The following is a 21,090-nucleotide window of genomic DNA, read 5'->3' on the forward strand; positions in this document are numbered from 1 at the left end:
TATGCCTTTCTTTGTTCTCTCGTCCTCATTTTTTCATCAGTTTTTCCTTTATTGCCGATATCAGAAAAACCAGTGGAGAAAATCGAAGAGGGCTATAGGCCATGTCTGCCTTTCTGTCTCCGTGATGTCTTGAGGTGAATATTCCCATTTCATTCAAAGGTAAGAAGCTTGCTTGCCTAATACTTTTTCATGTCGTTCTGTTATGAAATTTGTTTTCATTTGATTTTATATAATTCATAATCCAAGAGCATTGTGTGTGTATTTACTTTTCATTACTTTTTGTAAGGTTTGTGTTTGGTGAGGTGAGAGAGTTTTCATTATATTTTCAATTTTTAATTAGGATTGTGTTATTTTTAGGTAGGTACAGACTTCGCTTGAAGGCCCCTCCTCCAGTCAAGACCTATGGAAAGGAGGACTGCACTCTTTACAAGTCAAGAAGTTTGGCAAAAGCAACGTAAGTGTCCTTCATATCATTTATTTCTTTTCCCATTATTTTTCTGAAATGTCTGCTCTTGAGTGTATTTGCAACTCCAGTAATCGAGTCCCGTTGCCTGTATTATGTATTTGGCCTATTTGTGATAAGTTCGTTCTTCTATGTCTCAGGTGAGGACATTAACATGGTTTAAAGTGCTCCTTCATTTTAGTGATAATATCGCATTAAGTTACTGTAACCTCTCTCTCTCTCTCTCCGTAGTTCCAGCATAATGTGGTACGCTGGAATTTCCTGATACTTGCCGAGAACCTTTTGAAATCCCCTTATAATGCTTTTCAAATTTCAATTACTCATTTCAGAGATTATTTAATGTCATTATTTTTGGTTAAAGTTTAAAATTTATCTTACTTTTGGATGATTACCGAAAGATGGTGTCAATAGCTGGAGTTTTAAGTTCAAGACATTTTTATAAAATTTAAGACGTTTGTGAACTGCAAGCTTTTGTGTTTTGGATAAAAGTATGCCAGCATTTTTGGAGGTGGTGATTGAATATAACCATACTAGTTGACCAACCCGGCGCTGCCCAGGATAACTCTGAATGGCAGTGATAAACTCTCTCTCTCTCTCTCTCTCTCTCTCTCTCTCTCTCTCTCTCTCTCTCTCTCTCTACTTTTCCCTCTTTCTCCTCCCTATCACCCCTTTTACTCTCTCTCTCTCTCTCTCTCTCTCTCTTCTCCTTAACACCCTCTCTCTCTCTCTCTCTCTCTCTCTCTCTCTCTCTCTCTCTCTCTCTCTCTCTCTCTCTTCTCCTAACACCCTCTCTCTCTCTCTCTCTCTCTCTCTCTCTCTCTCTCTCTCTCTCTCTCTCTCTCTCTCTCTCTCTCTCTCTCTCACCTCTCTCTCTCTCTCTCTCTCTCTCTCTCTCTCTCTCTCTCTCTCTCTCTCTCTCTCTCTCTCCAAAGATATGTGACATGTGGAATAAACTGCCACCAGAAGTTGTAAGCAGCAACAGTGTGGAAGAGTTTAAAAGAAAGCTGGACAAAATCAATAGAACACTGTGAATGAACAGTAAAATCTGCTTCTAGAGATAAGTGAGCACATGATGTCTCCCTGGATGGACTACTAAGCCTTTGAGACATCCTGATCCTTGTAACTCCTTGTAACCCTCAATGTCTCTTTCCCTCTTTCTTGTCCCAAACGCCGCCTCTACTCTCTCTCTCTCTCTCTCTCTCTCTCTCTCTCTCTCTCTCTCTCTCTCTCTCCCTTCCCCTTCCCCTTCCCCTTCCCCACCCACTTTGGCGCCGTTGTTGTCTTACCCCCACAGTGAAGTCATAATATGTGTACCGAAATTAGATATGATACATTCGTAAAGTTACAAAGTCTACGGGAATAACCAGCCCTGTTCCACGGGCAGAACAAGCACGGTTTCAGGGAAGCCCTCCCCCCGGTCTTTGGTGCCCTTTGGTGCTAGTGATGTCCTACCCCCACGGTATTCTTTTTTGAGATAGTAAGTTATATGCATATTAAGTTTTGTTGAAATTGATCAATGCGTTTCAGAGTTATGCTGGAACATACACATACACATACAGACATACGTTCATACATACATACGTTCATACATACATACATACGTTGGATTGGGTTGTTGGTGGTGGGTTGACGTGTTTGAATAAAATTACGCTAGAATCCATTTTGTAGCTTACGGGTTTCTTGGATAATATCTTGTTGTCCAAGATGGAAATCTAAGCCGATATTCATATGCTTTTGCTCACTTGTTCGTTGTGGGTCGTCTGTTAGATCTATATTATGTACTCGAGTGTGTAACCTTAATGTTTTGAAATACTAGTCAGAAATGTTTCTCTCTCTCTCTCTCTCTCTCTCTCTCTCTCTCTCTCTCTCTCTCTCTCTCTCTCTCAATTGAATTATGGCACTGTAACACAAGTGAGGCTTTTGAAGCGTTAGAGTTAAATATATAATCCCCAGTACATCAGTGACATAAGCTTAAAAGCCTTAAGTTTGCGTTTCACATCTGACGGTTAAACATGAACATCTGCGACGTAGTTCAAAGTTCATCTTCGGTATCTGAGAGGAAATTACCATTTGAGCCATTTTAAATCCGTGCTCATCATTTTTATATCCATACAAGATATGGAAAGTTAAAGTACTGTTTGCACATAGACCTAAGTAGGGTGCTTTAGAAAGCTTAAATTATCAGGCTGTCACAAATGATAATTATGCAGTGGGTAGGCTTAGGATTCGATGAAGAAAGTACAATAAAAATCTTAGAAACTAAATCAAACCGAAGACTGTAATTTAAATCAGCTAGATAACAAATAAATTACTACTTAATATATTATCTTTACTTAGAAGGTGCGTAGTAACTGTGGAGTCTTTATTCGTGATAGACATCGTAGAATATTTGTAGCCTTCGAGTTTCAATTGTAATGAAAAGAAGAGGGATTTTTATGTTTAATTCATTGTATCCTTTGTTTTCCTACATATGTCTTCCCTTTGACAAACTTACAATCACGTTTTGTGAAAAGTTGACAAAAGCGTTTTATTGTAAACGTGTCATGTCAGCAACTGACCGGTGCAGGCGACAATGTAATGTCTAGTACGATTGACCTCTATTAGTTCCTTATCTAAATTTCAAAGTTTACTGGGTTTTGTTTTTCAATACTTGTTTTTATCTCTCTCTCTCTCTCTCTCTCTCTCTCTCTCTCTCTCTCTCTCTCTCTCTCTCTCTCTAGGTTGCTCAGGAGCTTTCAAAAGGTTGGCTAGGACCTATCGCTTGCCTTTCTTGTTCATACTTTTCAAGGATTTCTCTCGCGCTACCCTTTGTTCCACGTTGTCTTGATAGTATCATTATTCTAACAAGAAGAAAGACCTTTTCCTCGAAGTTCCTAGGCATTAGTTAAGTTTTTCCATGTCTATTGAATCAGAATTGACAGTTATAGTTATTGACCAATCTGAGACTAAAGTTTAAGGAGAATGACTGAATACTGTATTTCGGTTGTGATGGCAATCTCTCTCTCTCTCTCTCTCTCTCTCTCTCTCTCTCTCTCTCTCTCTCTCTCTCTCTCTCTCTCTCTCTCAGGAGAGTATTGGGAATGACTAACAGTACATTGTCCTCTTGATGATGTCATACCTGTAATATATTGTATAAACAGCGGTTGGTAAAAACGAGGAGCTAAATCAGAAAACTTCCATATTTTTTAAGATTTATTCTACTACTCTGGCTTTGGATTAAAACATACACAAGGTACACGGTAGATCGTTATAAGAGTACTGCTTCTCAGTAACAGGAATAGTAATGTTTCAATACATCACACCCCTCCACGCCTTAAAAAAGAAGTTGCACACAGTTCAGGAAAAATGTAAAAATAAAAATATGGTACTGTATCGCAGACAAACGTAAACAAGTGCTTGTAAAATTATATGCAGTCACAAATCAAGGCGTTGGACAGGTTTACATATACGACATGAACGTCTCACTACAGATGTGTTCACTGGGTTAACTCTGTCAGTTACTTAACTAAAATGTTCAAAATCTTGCACATCAGTTCCGTTATTTTCATCGAGTTGAAAATTGGATTTTGAGTCAGGCGAGCATTGAGATCATTCAATAAAATTAGATTCAGAGTTAGGTAAGAATTGAGATAATTCAAGACCTTCATTAGCATCAATTAGAATTAGCATTACTTCAATCTCACAAGAGGGTTTCACTTGTTGAAACATTTGATCAAAATGTTTAAGTACATCATCTCCATCACCCCTAATAAGTTTACATAAAATGGGACCAGTACACTCTTCCACAATCCCCGGACTGTTAAGTGGTCCCGCCCTGGAATAATTCTTAAAATATACATAATCACCCTCTTCAAATTTCAATGCAACTCTTCCCTTATTACTTTTGTAATTTCTGGCTTGGGCTTCCTGCATTTTTACAACATGATAATTTAAATCAGCTTTCAGCAAATCAAATCTTGTTTTCAACCTTCTTTTCATCATAAGTTGACAAGGAGGAATACCAGTTGTGATGTGAGGCATGCTACGTTAATAAAAAAAAATCTACGCAAAATTTCATCCTTACTCCCTTCACATTTTTTCAAAACAGTTTTAATGGTTTTAACAGCATTTTCAGCAAATCCATTAGGAGAAGGATGATATGGAGCGCTAGTAATGTCACGAATTCCATTCTCAGCTACAAAACTCTGAATTTCTTCACTAGCAAAAGCTGTAGCATTGTCACTCACTATTACACCTGGTAATCCATGCGTACAAAATATGTCTTAATTTAGACACTAACTTTACAAGTACAACAATGAGTGAGAATAACTTCAAGCCATTTAGAATACACATCATTTACAACTAAAAAGATTTTTCCTTCTATAGGAAGGACAAATCCATATGTTTACAAGACCAAGGTCTACTTGGGAACTCCCAAGGATGCAACGGCCATACAAATATTTGTGAAATTTATCAACTGCCCAAATTACACTTAAACCTTCTTTTTCAGTTTGACTATAGTTCTTTTCTGATCTAGTTAATGTTCTGGAAGCATATGACATTGGTTTTAATGAACAATCTTCACTCTCTTGCTTCAATACTGCTCCAAGACCAAGAGAACTAATATCACAAGTCAAGAATAAATGGTCTATCAGAATTGTAATGTACAAGTAAAGTATTAGATTTAAGTAATTCCTTATTCTTTAAAAATTAATAATTTTCTCTTTCTCCCCAAGACCAGTCTGACTTATCTCTTTCTAAGGTATACAATGGTGCCATTGTATTAAAAATGCAGGGTAAAAATCTATGGTAGTATTTAACCATCCCATCAAAAGTACTTAATTCTTGCTTATCCAGGGGCACAGGAAACTGATCAACAGCCTTAACTTTTTCATCAGAAGCATGTACTCCTTCAGCATCTAACTTATGATCTAAATATTAAACTTCTTTATTCATGGATGTACATTTATCCTCCTTTAACTTTAAACCAATAGAACAAAGTTTATCCGAAACTAATTCAAGTGTTTTCAAATAATCTTCTTCAGTAGGACCTGTAATAACAATATCATCTAAATATACAGCAACGTTGGGTATAGCTTTAAGAAAATTTTCCATTAGTCTTTGAAAATTACCAACAGCACTATTCAATCCATACTGTAACCTTGTAAAATCAAATAATCCCTTCTGGGACTCCACACTTAATTTCAATTGATGATATGCACGACTTAAGTCAAGTTTAGTAAGGGATTTACCTCTAGCTAAAGTAGTAAAAATATCTTCAGGAATAGGTAATGGGTAAGAATCAATACTACAAACAGGATTTAAAGTTTCCTTAAAGTCAGCACAAATTGTAACTTTTTATCATCAGACTTGACCATATTAACTGTTAGGACTAGCCCATTCTGAAAAATCAGGTGGTTTAATTACACCAGTGTCTTGCAATCTTTGCAGTTCTTTCTCTACCATCTCTCTTAAATGATATGGAACGGTTCTAGTATCTTTATACTGTGGCAAAGCATCAGATTCCCCCTTTGAGGATACTTCAAAATCTTCTAAACATCCTAACCCAGTTTCAAATGCACTCATATATCTTCATTTTGCAATCTCATCAGCCCCGTTTTAACTTGAGGTTAAAAATATTTGGCCAGTCCATCTTTGTTTCATTCAGCCAGTTTGTACCTAGCAATGAAGCACGACTGCCTTTAATAACCACAATAGGTAACATTTTGCACTATGAACAATATTTTACCACAACCATTGCAACACCAAGAATTTCCAGTGGTTGTTTATTATATTCTATAAGAGCAATGTCAATAGTTTGTAACACTTCTCCAGACATGCTCCTGTATCAAATTCATAATCAGTGTCAACATTATTCAAATTAATATTAACAAAATATTTATTACTGTTATGTAACATCAAATCAATTTTGGCGACTAATTTCAGCACATCATTTATTTAAAAACTATGATAATCATTGTCATTAATATTAGGCCTTGCAGGATTCAACCTGGCATTACTAGCAACACTAGGATTAAGCCTCTGTAATTCTCTTACATCTGGTTTTGAATGACTGTCATTCACAACAAGTTTCATTTAAGCCTACATCCACTTGATGTTGAGATTTCGGCACTTTGCCTGCTGACATGCAACAACAATATGTCCAATTCTATGGCACTTTCTACAATCACTATCTCGGAATTTGCACACATTAGCTAAATGGGTATAACTAGTACACCTATAACATCTACCATTATTAAACGCTTTATTCGCTGGTTCCACATCACCCTTCTTCTGAAAAGATGGTCTACTGGAGACTTTGTTTACATGAAGTGTCTTATATATGGTGCTTTGGCTCCCGTTTCTCAACTTTGCATAAAATGCATCGTCGTTTTATTAACTTCAGTAGCTTCTGTAATTTATAAAAAATTATCAAAAGTTAAATCTAGTCCTTCTTTGGACTTAAGAAGCTTATTTGCTACACATTTTGAATGAACTCCAGCAATCAAGTGGTTGACTAACATCTGGTTTAATAAATTACCAGACTCATCTGGTTTAATAAATTACCAGACTCACAATGTCTAGCCTCATGCCTAAGACATATCACAATGTCTACTAGCCTCATGCCTAAGACGTACTGAGAAACCCTGAAGAGTCTCGCCTTCTCGTCTCATCACTTGCCGAATCCTAGTGTGCCCAACACTAGGATTCGTAGTACCATGAAAACACCATCAGCTTCCTAAAAAATACAATGGACAACTGGAATACAGTACTTGCAAGCTCTGGGATCAAACTAGCAGAGGTTTAACATCTGGAGAAGAATCTTTCAAGGCGACTCACTGTCCCCATTACTCTTCGCAGTAACCATGATTCCCATGACAAAAGTACTTCAGAAGATGGATGGTGGGTACCAACTCAAGAAAGGAGGCAACAAAATAACCATCTGATGTTCATGGATGACGTCAAGCTGTATGGTAAGAGCATCAAGGAAATAGATACCCTAACCCAGACTGTACAGATTGTATCCGGGGACATCAGGATGGAGTTTGGAATAGAAAAATGCACCTTGGTCAGCACACAAAAAGGCACAGTGACAAGGACTGAAGGGATAAAGCTACCCGACAGGAATAACATCAAAAACACAGATGAGACAGGATACAAGTACCTGGGAATAATAGAAGAAGAGGACATAAAACACCAAGAGATGGATACGATCAAGAAAGAATATATGCAGAGATTTAAGGGGATACTCAAGTCCAAACTCAATGCTGGAAACATATGGCCAGTACCAGCAATCAGATAAAGCCCGGGAATAGTGGAGTGGACGAAGGCTGAACTCCGCAGCATAGACCAGAAAACTAGGAAACCTGACAATACACAAAGCACTATACCCTAGAGCGAATAGACAGACAGACGGACTATACATAACATGGAAGGAAGGAGGGAGAGATCTACTAAGCAAAGAGGACTGTGTTAACATCGAGAGCTGAGCACTGGGGCAATACCTGAAAACAAGTGAAGATGAGTGGCTAAGGAGTGCATGGGCAGAAGGACTGAAAAAAAGTAGATGAAGACCCAGAAATATACAAAGGCAGGAGAATGAAAAACAGAACAGAGGAATGGCACAGCAAACCAATGCATAGACAGTATGAGACAGACTAAAGAACTGGCCAGTAACGAAACATGGCAATGGCTACAGGAATGCTAACAGCAGCACAAGATCAGGCGCTAAGAACCAGATATGTCCAAAGGACAACAGATGGGAAATAACATCTCACCAATATGCAGGAAGTGCAATATGAAAGATGACTATAAACCACATAGCAAGCGAATGTCCAGCACTTGCATAGAACCAGTACAAAAAGAGGCATGATTCAGTAACAAAAGCCCTCCACTGGAGCCTGAGCAAAAAACACCAGCTAGCTCGCAATAAGAAGTGGTGCAAACATTAGCCTGAGGGAGTGACAGAAAACGATCAGGCAAAGACCCTCTGGGACTATGGTATCAACAGATAAACCAATAGGCCAGACTTGACGCTGATTGACAAATTCAAGAAGAAAGTACCCCTCATTGATGTTGCAGTACCATGGGACACCAGAGTAGATGAGAAAGAAAGAGAAAATATTGAGAAGTATCAAGACCTGAAAATAGAAATAAGGAGGTTATTGGATTTGCCACTGGAAATTGTACCCATAATCATAGGAAAATTAGGCATGATCTCAAGATCCCAGAAAAGGAAAATTAGATGACCAAGTAGCTCCAGGGCTCATGCAGAAGACCGTGCTATTAGAAACAGTGTACATAGTGAGAAAAGTGATGGACTCCTAAGGAGGCAGGATGCAACCCGGAACACCCCACTATAAATGTCACCCAGTCGACCTCATTCATTCTCTTCCTTTGCTGATTTAAATCTTCAAGGAAGCGTGATTTTGATGTTTTAATGTTCCAAAGGAAAGATGTGTATTCAAAAGCATTTGCATAGTTATTAAAAACTGTGTTGCTTTAAATTTTTAGTGAGATTTCCAAGGATAGCTTGAACATTGTATGCTTTTATACAAGTTGATTCAGTTTTGAGATAAAATTTGTCCAAATATATTAGAGGGATTTGGACTCATTTTAATAAAATGATTTGGACTGAATAAGTATCTCAAAATTAAGAAAAGGTCTTTTTATCTTTGTATAATCATTTAATTTTTCACTTATGAAATCACTTGCTTTTAATCTTGTCATGTCACACTGTTTGGTAGTCTTAATCATTTGCTTTTAATTTTGTCATTTCATTGTTACGAATCATTTGCTTTTTAGTCGTGTCATGTCGTCCTTATAAAATCTTGATCATTTGCTGCTTAATTTTGTATTTTCATTATTACAGGATTTTAAGATGCAGATTTCAGTTATTAAATTTGAATTTGCAGATTTGTTATTAAGTTTGAATTTGTAGATTTCAGTTTTGAATTTGCTGATTATTATTACTAATATGAAGGGTCTCTCTGTTCTACAGGCAAGAGAGGGAGAAAACAGCGGGACTATACTGTCCAGCATGAGAGGAGCTGAGATCAAGACAACTCGGTGCTGAGTAGTCAGTCGGAGAGAGCAAAACCGTGGGAACGCCATCTCAATAAATTATTAAGTCGGTAATCCAGGGCTGTTTAAAAACAAATTTCTGGACGCCTCACTTTTTTTTTTTTTTTTTTGCTGTAGGGCGGCCACGGGCTGGTGCCTGATCCGGGAGTTGATTAGGCAGATTTAATTTGTAAACTGAATTAGCTACTTTATTATAAACTTTTTAGAAAATGACCTTCATTTTTTCCATTACCAAAGGAACGATACTGAAACAAGTTTTTGTAATACTGTTCATATTAACCAAGAAAACATTATTCCCAGTAGTGGGAAAACCTGCTTTACTCGCAACGTATAGTAGCTTGAGTTGCCGGCTATTTCTATATGTAGTATTTTTTAAACGGCCATTTCGACCATTTCGATGTAGTATTAAAGAGTGCGTTTTGCAGTGAGCACTCTGGTACAAGGGGCCCGAAATGATCGGATGGTATACCTCTGAGTAGGAAGAAGATAGGGCAGCTTGTAGATTTTCCTCAACGCCTCTCGGGAGATAAGGAGTCTGTTTTCTTCCATACACTCCTCAGTTATTTGAGAAGTTCCCCAGTGGTAGTAATTCAACGCCTGTAAGACAATTACGGTTACTCGAATGCTGGCTAGTTAAATTCACCATAAATCCTAATTCCTTTGCCTCACTACCAGTTGTGTGAACAAATTACAAGGGACATGAAACTGCAAATATATCTGGCATATACATTTTTGGCCACGACCTAGTTACCAAGACAGGGAAAGGATGGCAAATATAATTTACTAATAGCGCTTTGCAATTAAATTAGCTATAAATGATTTGGCTGAGCAGTAATTTTCCAAAAATATTAATGGGGTCAATCAGCAGCATCTTATTTAGCAAGACTGTTTAACAGGGTTATTGTATATATATTACTTCATGATATAAAGACTTAAATACGAGAGAGAGAGACTTCTCAACAACAACCTCCCCTACATAGCAAAGGTGACTGACTACTCGTACGATAAACTCTGATTTACAGATTAAGTTGAAAAAATAGATATCTACAAATTAAATGTAACTTTAGGTACCACTAACCAAACTTTACGCGGATGAGTCAGATTATTCAAAACAGGAGTAATATATATAATTAAACCTCCAGGAGACAAATGAATAGAGTAGCTAAATTTTAAAATAAATAATTTTTTAAAATAAATAATTTTAAACACTTTCTACATTATGTTACTATTAAAAAATTAATGATGCCACCCAGATGCGGTGTCCATGGCACACACCATGTCCCCTCGCCTTGAATCTCTCACAACCTATACAAACAAATAACTACCATAAATATAACTAGATCCATAACATAGACACCATCCTACAAATATGAATTTAAACCACATAACTCCTAGAACCTAAATTTCTGGTAAACCAATCTTTCAATAGGAAGAATATGCCGTCTTGAAATTAGTTACTGTGAACTATTAAAACAAGATAAAAGATCTCTTAAATTCAATAATGGCAGTAAAAAATATATAAGTTACGAGATTTAATTTATGGGACTAGTGATATGGACGTCAAGAAAAACTACTTCAATAGCTCAATTGATGTGTGCCAACAAAAAATGAGACCAACCTCAAAGTAACCAGACGTCTTATCTTAAAGTGTTTGAAGAGTTCCCCGTCGACATTAGGTCTTCCCGCCGACCAGAGCTGATGCAGTGCAATGCTAAGAACAACTGACGGGCGACGGCAGTAGCTGGTCAACAAGGGTGGAGAAACATGCCGCCCGCTGCCGCTCCTGGACTCCGAAATGTAGAATCGATATCTTATTCTTCCATATTACCAAAGAATAAGATCCATAAAAAGTTTCCTGCAAAAGTCTCTTGATATTTCCCAGAGTTAATCACAAGCCGTGGTAAGGAAAGTGGTGAGTTGATGGTTGGTGGGAAACAACTGCCGAATGTAAATAAATAAACCTCGAAGAAACTTCTGTTTATTTACTTGAAGTTCTTGAAAAGTTTAACTGTCGTTAAAAGACGAAAATAGCGGGGAAGTTAAATCTCTAATTTGTTGACACACAATAACATCTTACATTACCAATAATGAGTACTTAAAGAACTAAACAAGGGTTAAGAGATCTTTTTAAACCAGAAAACAAATTATATATATATATAAGAAACTTAAGATATATCTTATTTAATACACTCCCCCCAAAACCATTCAATCATATAAACCTGTATATGATTGAATGTAGAAATTAAATATGCAAAAAAATTACGAGAAGAACAAAGAAAAAGGTACATGCTAATGTCCGGTTTCAACATTTAAAATTTGACGAGTACTCATTCTGCTGTTTTTTGTAGCTTCTCTCTTAGGTAGATTGCTTTTAGGAGACTCCGAATAGGTAGTTTCATTCTGGACCTCATCATGCACGATCTTGGGCCTTAAAAGAAATATCAAATTAGATACATGTCTTTTAGTTATTTCACCAGTTTTTCCCTCACACAAGATCGCTCCAGTGACCTCTCCTAATTCATTGGTCAATGTTTCTCGAACAACTGCCATAGGGTATTGGCTGGCCTTGCTATAGGGTTCCTTAATCAGTACAATATCATTCTTCAATATACGAGTGTGCTTGATGGGGTTATAACGATCTTTCACACCGACTGCTTGCTGTAAGAGTGAAGTAATAAATTCTGAATGGTATATCTCTATTAAATTCTGTCTAACCTTACGAAGTTTTGATAAATTATCTTTTACTCTGTCAGTTAATTCAAGTGAAAAGTTATCATCTAAGTCCAAGCCAGGAGATTGTTGTAGCGGTGTAATAACATTAACAGAGACTAAATCATATCCCTTTAATATACTCTCAGGAGTTATCGGCTCAGGAATAGTCGAACTCAAGTCAGTCTCCCTCAAGGCTTCCTTAAAAGCAATGGTTCTTCTATTGACCATATGTATTGTTTGACCTATTAGAAATTCAAAGTCTCTAATCTCCAACACATTATTTCGAATTGCCCCATATATCAGTTTCCTTGTCAAACTTAACACACTTTTCTACCATAGACCCCAAAGCACTATTTCCCTTAAAGAACTGATGAAACTGAATAGGTTTTATACCATTCTCTTCAAAATATAATTTAACCTCCGGATCCTTCAAAAAATCCGTGATAACATTAGCACCAGCAACTAGCTGGGTACCCATATCCGAAATGCAAAATTCTGGTATACCATATTCAAAGCAATGAAGCTGAAAAGCTCTTAGATATTCATTAACAGTCATATTCATACACAGTTTTAAATTTATGGCCCTACTCCATGTACACGTAATACACAACAGCCAAACTTTAATCTTCTGGTTATTTGAACGTACAAAGAATGGACCCATATAGTCAGCAAATATGGCTCTATAAGGGATTTCCGGGGATTCACCCTGAAATCACGGTATGAATTTTGGTTTACCTTAATGGTTCTCTAATTGAAACGTCTACAGAATACACAGGCTTTTAAAACCTTTTTGACAGTTGAAAAATAACAGGGTATCCAGAAAGTTTTTCTAATTTCAGATAGCAGGGAATAGCATCCCGTATGTGCAAATCTCTCATGATAATTCTCAATAATTAACTGAGTTAGTGGATTGTCTTTGGAAAGTAAAATGGGAAACCTGTATCTCCTGTCCTCCTTTAATTTGTCCAGCTTGCTACGTACTCGCAAGAGCCCTTCATCATCAATGTAAAGGTTAAGCTGTCCAACGATCTTGGGTAGCTCTTTGAGTAAGCGTTTGCTGGAATCAAAATACTTCAATACTTCCGGAAAACGATGTCTTTGGTCTTTGAACAATACAAGACGACTCGCATCTGCGAAAAAATTATGTCCAGAATTATAAATTTTCAAACCAGCAAACTTATCAGGATGCCTTGATTTAACCTTAAGTTTCAATTTATTTACATATATTAACACAGCTCTGTAAGTCAGGATAAGTTTGTGAAAATCTGAAATTCTACACAAAGTCTGCACATAATGATCATCTGTTTCCCCAAAAGATAAAGTAGCTTCATAGGAATTAATCTCTTCCAGGGATGGACTTATTGATATCAGGGTTAGGAACAGTAAAGACTAAAGTGTCTTTTCTACTCGTCTCCGACCTAAGGTTATTCCTCAGGAACTCAGAACCTGAAAAGTAATTTGTTATCAGCTGCTTGTAAGACAGACAACGAGTAATGCAATCAGCCGGATTATCTTCCCCAGAAATAAAGCTAAATATAATGGGATGTTTTTCACACATTTCAGTGATGTCCAGCAATCTGTTCTTGATAAAAACAGAAACTTTCTGTAACTTATCAAGTTTTATGGAATAGGAATGAATCCAGGACAAAGCCACCAAGCTATCCGAATATACCTGCAAATCGACTATTCTGATAGGGTTAACACAAGTGTGACCTGCTAATTCCTCATACAAGCCAACCAGGCACTCAGCAGCCAAGGCAATACCCTGGAGTTCGAGAGAAGGAATACTTTTAAAATTCAAATTCTTCCCAACAATGCAGTTCTTTGCCATAAAGTTTATGCTACCAGTTGAAATGTTCAAAATAAAAATCACAACTCCAAAGATAAATTTACTACTGTCAGCAAAAGCTAACAAACTGTAACAGTCATTTCTACTTCCAATAAACCTTGGGACACCCACTACTGGGGAAGCATTAGCTTGCTTAGCAATATTCTTCCACTGTCTCTGTAGATCTTTATCCAGAACGTCGTCCCAGCCTAACTCATTATTCTTGGTTTTTGCATTAAGCATCGGACCATACAAGTCGAACTCAAGATTAATCCCTCTTGGTTTTTGAATGTACATCAAGATTAAAGGGTCTGGTAGATAGAATCTACATCTCGATTCCAAAACAGACCAAGTAACTTTACCAATGAATTCGGAGACATACTGTATTTTAACATCAATAGACTTCTGCAGGGTTAAATCATTAGTGACAAACTGCTGTAACTTGAACTTGTAAGGATCAAATATATGGTTTAGTTGCAAATATGCCCATTCAAGATCCTTAGAACAGTCTAAGGCCACTGCGCAATTATGCATGTAACAAAGCTGATAGATAAGTTTCTTAAGCTCAACCAAACGCACACTATCGTGTTCCACTTCTAAAATCAAAATCTTATAAAGGGCTAGGAGTAACAGAGCTGGGCTGCACCTAAAGCCAAAACTCAATCTCATATTTCTGTAGCCCACAACAGTGAAATGATTCTTTTCAACATTTCTGAACCATAAACACAATAGTCTATTACTAACTACCTCATTAAGAGCAAGACTATTAAATGCCTTACAGATATCAAAACAGAGATGTGAACCAAAACGAACATGTAATAAAGCAGAAGCAATTTTTTGGTTCAATGTCGGTCCAGGATATATGGCCTGATTATGACTTACTGTAATTTCCCTGCTAGGATCCTTCTTACAAAGATTAGAAAGATAAACCACTCTGCATTTAGTGGTTTCATGGTCTAATCTAAATATACCAATATGAGGTAAAAAGCTATGGTTAGGATGCTGGATTAAGAACTGATCAAGATTATCAATACGTTCAATTATACCAGCTGCTTCTTGCTCTTTGAAACTCTGGTCCATAAGAGCCAACTGTGTAGGATTATTCAAAAGTTTCCTTAGATTAGATTTCAAAATCATCTTGGCAAGTTCATGGTTAGTTCCTAACAAATGAGCAACTTTGAAATTCCATAGCAATGGAACGATAATTCGTCCTTCTTCATTCCTTTTCATATTTTCAAGGGCATATTTACTAAGTTTAACATTAATTTCACTCTCATTTTCTTCAGGCTTACCATCCTCCAGACCTATGTACCTGTTATAATTCTCATTCAAAATGCAACTAGCAGCCCTCTCAATCTCATTATGAACAATTTCGCCTTTGTCATCTAATTGACAAAAATCCATGGGAACAGGTTTATCATCAATAAACCGGTCCAAAGCAAGACAAGCGTTGCCAGAGACGCCCATAACCTTAAGCAAATCGCTATCTGACGTCTTTACAGAACCATTAAAACAATGTCCTACATAAGGCAAATGTGACAAATCCTTAAGCACTTGTGTTAAATTACCTTGAAGGAATAATCCTGCAGAGGTTTGAGAATACATAGATAGACTTTCTGCACCGAACAGATGTTCACTTTGGGGAAGACAAAAACTGGAATTGGCACCCAATATAAAATCTATGCCGCTAATCTCATCATCATTACTGGTTAAAAATTCATCAGCCAAAACATAACCTCGATCCTTAAAGCCTCCAACAACCTTACCCAAAAGAGGAAGCTTTAAATGTATGTTAATGCAGGGTAAACAGAGTGCTTCAATTATTTTAAAACTGCTGCCAAATTTGAGTTTAGGCCTCTACTAATCTAGTAGTATATTGTTGAGATGTGTTTATACCATTAATAGTCCAGGAAATATTGTCTCTAACAGTTTTCAATCCAAGTTTATCAGCAATACCGGTAGAAATGAAGTTACACTGACAGCCACTATCCTTCAAACACCTAACTTTTAACCCCCCTTCAAATGTACTGGTAAATGTAGGCAAAATTGAGTCAATGTCAGAATAACCCTGAAAAGCCAGTTATGGTTAACATACTGCTAGAAACTCTTGGTTTATCATCAGTAAGTGACTTAACATTAGAGGGAACAGGTTTAGTCTTTACTTTACCAGTTGAAGGTCCAGATTTAGCTTCAGCATTATTACGTTCATCAGAACTAGAGCCCTTAAGACATAAAAATCCCATGTGCCATTCTGAGCAGTACCGGCAACGAGAACTAAAGTAGTATCTGCAAGATCCACTCTCATGATTTAAATTAGAGCATTTGACACAGCCCCCATATTTCCTAATTTGATCTACCTTAGAAATAGAACTTTCATATTTAGGACACTTATTCATAGGATGAGTAGCGTCCTTACCCTGCTCCTTAGTGCATATACCACACGGCTTGAATCCTTTACTTTTGTCATATTTCACCTTAACAGCAAAACTAGCTACATTATCACTAGCATCCGAACCCTTAGGGGAAGCAAGCTTATTCTTGAATTTAGATTTTCGTTTGCTAAGGAAACGATCACAAGCCTCAAATTAATTCTCAGTAATTTCCTTCAATGAAGGCTTAGCATGATTAGTTATTTGTATCAGTTCAAGTTTGAACTGGTCGTTCATACCTTCCCAGATAAAAAACTGAAGTATATTGTCTACAGTAATGCCAAACTTGTTTACCCTTTCATTTAACAAACGTACTTTTGAAATGTATTCATACGGATCCGAAGCGTAATCTAATTTAACTTCAGTCAACTGCTTCAATACATTAAACTTCTGGGTATCCTCTGAGGCAAAAGCTTTCAGCAACAATTCCTTAGCAAAAGTATAGCCCTTTTTATCAGCTTCTAATGAATTTACAAGAATTAAAGCCCTACCAGATAATTGTTGTTTTAATAGCAAAAGTTTATCATATTCCGGATATTTGAATTTGCTAATAGTATCTTCAAACTCTTCAAAAATCTAGAAAGATCTTCCTCAGGTGAGCTGTTATACTTAGGTAAGGGTGCAACTGGACTTCTTAGCAAACTATGAGCTTCATCTGCTATGGAACGAGGAGGAGCGGAATCAGGTTCAACAGGCTTAAGAGAAGCTAAGCATTGAAAGAGTTTATCACTGTACTCCTGATATGATTTAAATTCTTCTTGAGATTTTTTTTCCTTTTCGTCTATATCCCAGTCCTCAAATTTGAGAGCAAGAATCTGCTTATTCAACAACTTTAATTCAGTAACCCAGTCCTCAAACTGCAATCTAGATTTCTCATGCTCACCCGAATCTAAAGTAGGAAATAGCCCTCTACGATTATATTGCTCAGTAATACATTTCCTAATATATTTGCGGACATTAACAAGTTTCCTAAGTTCCGCCATACTGACTATATATGCTAATGTTGCCTCAAAAATATATTTGAATTCAATGACACCACAAAACTAATATATAATTTTAAAAATATAATAACTACATCTCAGAACCAATGGAACGGCATGCGGGTAGGCATCAAACACTATCACGGCCCCACGTTGGGCGCCATATTCAAAACAGGAGTAATATATATAATTAAACCTCCAGGAGACAAATGAATAGAGTAGCTAAATTTTAAAATAAATAATTTTAAACACAATGTAGTATCTTAATAATGTTACTATTAAAAAATTAATGATGCCACCCAGATGCGGTGTCCATGGCACTGAACACCATGTCCCCTCGCCTTGAATCTCTCACAACCTATACAAAAAAATAACTACCATAAATATAACGAGATCCATAATATAGATACCATCCTACAAATATAAATTTAAACCACATAACTCCTAGAACCTAAATTTCTGGTAAACCAATCTTTCAATAGGAAGAATATGCCGTCTTGGAATTAGTTACTGTGAACTATTAAAACAAGATAAAAGATCTCTTAAATTCAATAATGGCAGTAAAAATATATAAGTTACGAGATTTAATTTATGGGACCAGTGATATGGACGTCAAGAAAAAACTACTTCAATAGCTCAATTGATGTGTGCCAACAAAAAATGAGACCAACCTCAAAGTAACCAGACGTCTTATCTTAAAGTGTTTGAAGAGTTCCCCGTCGACATTAGGTCTTCCCGCCTACCAGAGCTGATGCAGTGCAATGCTAAGAACAACTGACGGCAGTAGCTGGTCAACAAGGGTGGAGAAACATGCCGCCCGCTGCCGCTCCTGGACTCCGAAATGTAGAATCGATATCTTATTCTTCCATATTACCAAAGAATAAGATCCATAAAAAAGTTTCCTGCAAAAGTCTCTTGATATTTCCCAGAGTTAATCACAATCCGTGGTAAGGAAAGTGGTGAGTTGATGGTTGGTGGGAAACAACTGCCGAATGTAATAAACCTCGAAAAACTTCTGTTTATTTACTTGAAGTTCTTGAAAAGGTTAACTGTCGTTAAAAGACGAAAATAGCTGGGAAGTTAAATCTCTAATTTGTTGACACACAATAACATCTTACATTACCAATAATGAGTACTTAAAAGAACTAAACAAGGTTTAAGAGATTTTTTAAACCAGAAAAATCTTTTATATATATATATATATATATATATATATATATATATATATATATATATATATATATATATATATAAAACTGTTATTAAGATATATATTATATCTTATTTTCTACACATAGTTACGTAGCTATTTGAACCTCGACTGAATCAGCAAAGAAGGAATTTTGAAAATTTACATAGACCTTGACGATGCTGTTGAGAGAGAGAGAGAGAGAGAGAGAGAGAGAGAGAGAGAAAGAGAGAAAGAGAGAAAGAGAGAAAGAGAGAAAGAGAGAAAGAGAGAAAGAGAGAGAGAGAGAGAGAGAGAGAGAGAGAGAGAAAACACGGCGGCCTCATCACCTTTTGGATAACAATACGGCCTCAGAGTAATTTCCTTTCGAGAAATACGGCCTCAGTGAGTGATTTCATTTCGGTCATGACGTTGTCAAATACTGTTCTTCTTAATTTTAGCCCATTGTAATAATATCACCGAAATTATGCCAGGTAACGAGTTAATGTATCTATACCTAACTCCATTTACCCATTACGGTAATATCTGATATAAGATTATTACTGGCGAGTGCCCAGTCAAGAAAGTGGCCATGTGATTGCTGTGCGGAAAAATGCGGGTGTGAAATCGATACTACAGTTTATGCTCCAAGAGATGCCCAGGATTACAAAAAACACAAGGAGGAAGGGCTCGCTTTGACCAAAATACATGACAACATCATGAAAGTGGAACAACACACTGTGGCCAAAAGGCAGGTCTTGGAAGGGGTAAAACCATGTTACCGTGGGAACACTGGATTGTCAAGGAGTAGCCTACTGAGAATTTGATGAAATGGAAAATGACTGCTATAAAAATACCCTATTACAAAGCAAGCAAGGACTTATGACATTCATGAGCCTTGTTTAACTCAGTGCTGCAGAAACATGGTGCTCTGGCAAAAGTAGAATGATTTCGAAAGCCATCATTATTATACAGTATATAATGCTAAGTTTCATGGACAAAGTGCAGTGGGAGATGATAATGGTTTGGGACATATAGTAGAAGGAAAGATAGGGAACAGCTGGTCAAAAAAGCAGTAAATAAGGAAGCAGCAGGAAATGAGTACAAAAAATAAGGAAATAGCAGAAACAGGAGATAGATCAGATGGGGATTGAGCCGGAATGTGCACCAAATACTGGGAAAAGCTGACATAAAATAGTGATGATGACAACATTCTAATCTGAAAGAGGATTACCGACCTCGATGGAGTTGATAAACCATAATACTTTGGCTCCCTTCTTTCAGTTCATTTCAAAAATAACACAGTAATTGCTTTGAGAAGCCTGTCTTATAACTACAGGAATGCTCTATTCAGTAATTAGAAAAAAAACGCGAGACCGTTTCTCTTTAAGGCTTGACTTAAGTTTGTTCTAAGTAAAAAAAAATAGTTTAATGACTGTGTTTTGATAATTTAGCTCTATGCAAACAAATTAATACTCAATCTTTTCTTAACGTTCTCAATCTCTTAGTTTTCTTCATATATTTCAGAACGGTAAAAGCGGTAAACACTTTCAAAATTAATTTATTTTTGCTCGAAAGGGAAAGAACAAACTATAACCACCACAACTTAAGGAACTGGGTTAGTGTGAAAGATAAATGAGTGACACTGAAGAAGAAGGAAAGCACCACTTGAACACTTGGAGTCTAGCAAAACTCACCAAGGGATACTGACTGTCAAAGGATATCAAACCAATTACTTCATGTCCTTCCACTATTCAATCGTCTTTCCTTCACGTTCACATTCACACATCCTATGATTTCCTAAGGTATATGAATCTACGATGTAAAACTCAGTTCTTTTCCGACAGTGTACCCCATTATCAACTTCATTCATACAGCTTTTTCTTTCTTGAAATCTTCAGATGAAACCCCTTATGGACACAGTCAATAGATTAATAAACTCCAGGGGACTCCAAAGGGAAATCAGCCTGCAGAGAGAGACGAGTTAGAGGAGTTGATAAATATGACGGAATAGAAAATAAAACCGATACACCTGAATTCAGGAGACGTCAACATAAAGCAGGCATGAACCCAATAATTGGCCATTATATACTTTTCCTATTTTATTTGTGCTCAAATGAAGAGATGCCTTTTTCAGTGTTTTTGAAAACCAAAACTACAAAGATAACTACTAATTAAGAATCAGTCCGTTAATACCTAAGCAAAAACGAATTCTGTTGTAAACTCTGATTTTTCAGGCAAATATACTGCAATATAAGGAAAGGAATGTTAGGTAAAAGTGTTCTTTCATATCTACAAATAAGTCTTACTGGGTTGTTCTACATGCGCATACCATCACCAGCGACTCTTGCGACAACTACAGAGGTTAAAAGGTGAAAGGAAAGCTCTGAAGAACTTCAATAATTCAATTGTTCTATTTATAAATACTATAGCGTCTACAATAGGGA

The 21,090-nt window shown here is 36.7% G+C and overlaps 1 long non-coding RNA gene across 1 annotated transcript; it reads left to right on the forward strand.

Annotated features, from left to right (window-relative positions):
- Window positions 1–56: 56 nt before the first annotated feature.
- On the forward strand, window positions 57–9,739 carry LOC136826499 (uncharacterized). Its single transcript, XR_010849635.1, has 3 exons — window positions 57–159; window positions 358–454; window positions 9,444–9,739. It is a non-coding gene; the product is annotated as an uncharacterized lncRNA (long non-coding RNA).
- Window positions 9,740–21,090: the final 11,351 nt, after the last annotated feature.

This window comes from Macrobrachium rosenbergii, chromosome 41 (assembly GCF_040412425.1).
Source record: "Macrobrachium rosenbergii isolate ZJJX-2024 chromosome 41, ASM4041242v1, whole genome shotgun sequence".
Lineage (NCBI taxonomy): Eukaryota > Metazoa > Arthropoda > Malacostraca > Decapoda > Palaemonidae > Macrobrachium > Macrobrachium rosenbergii.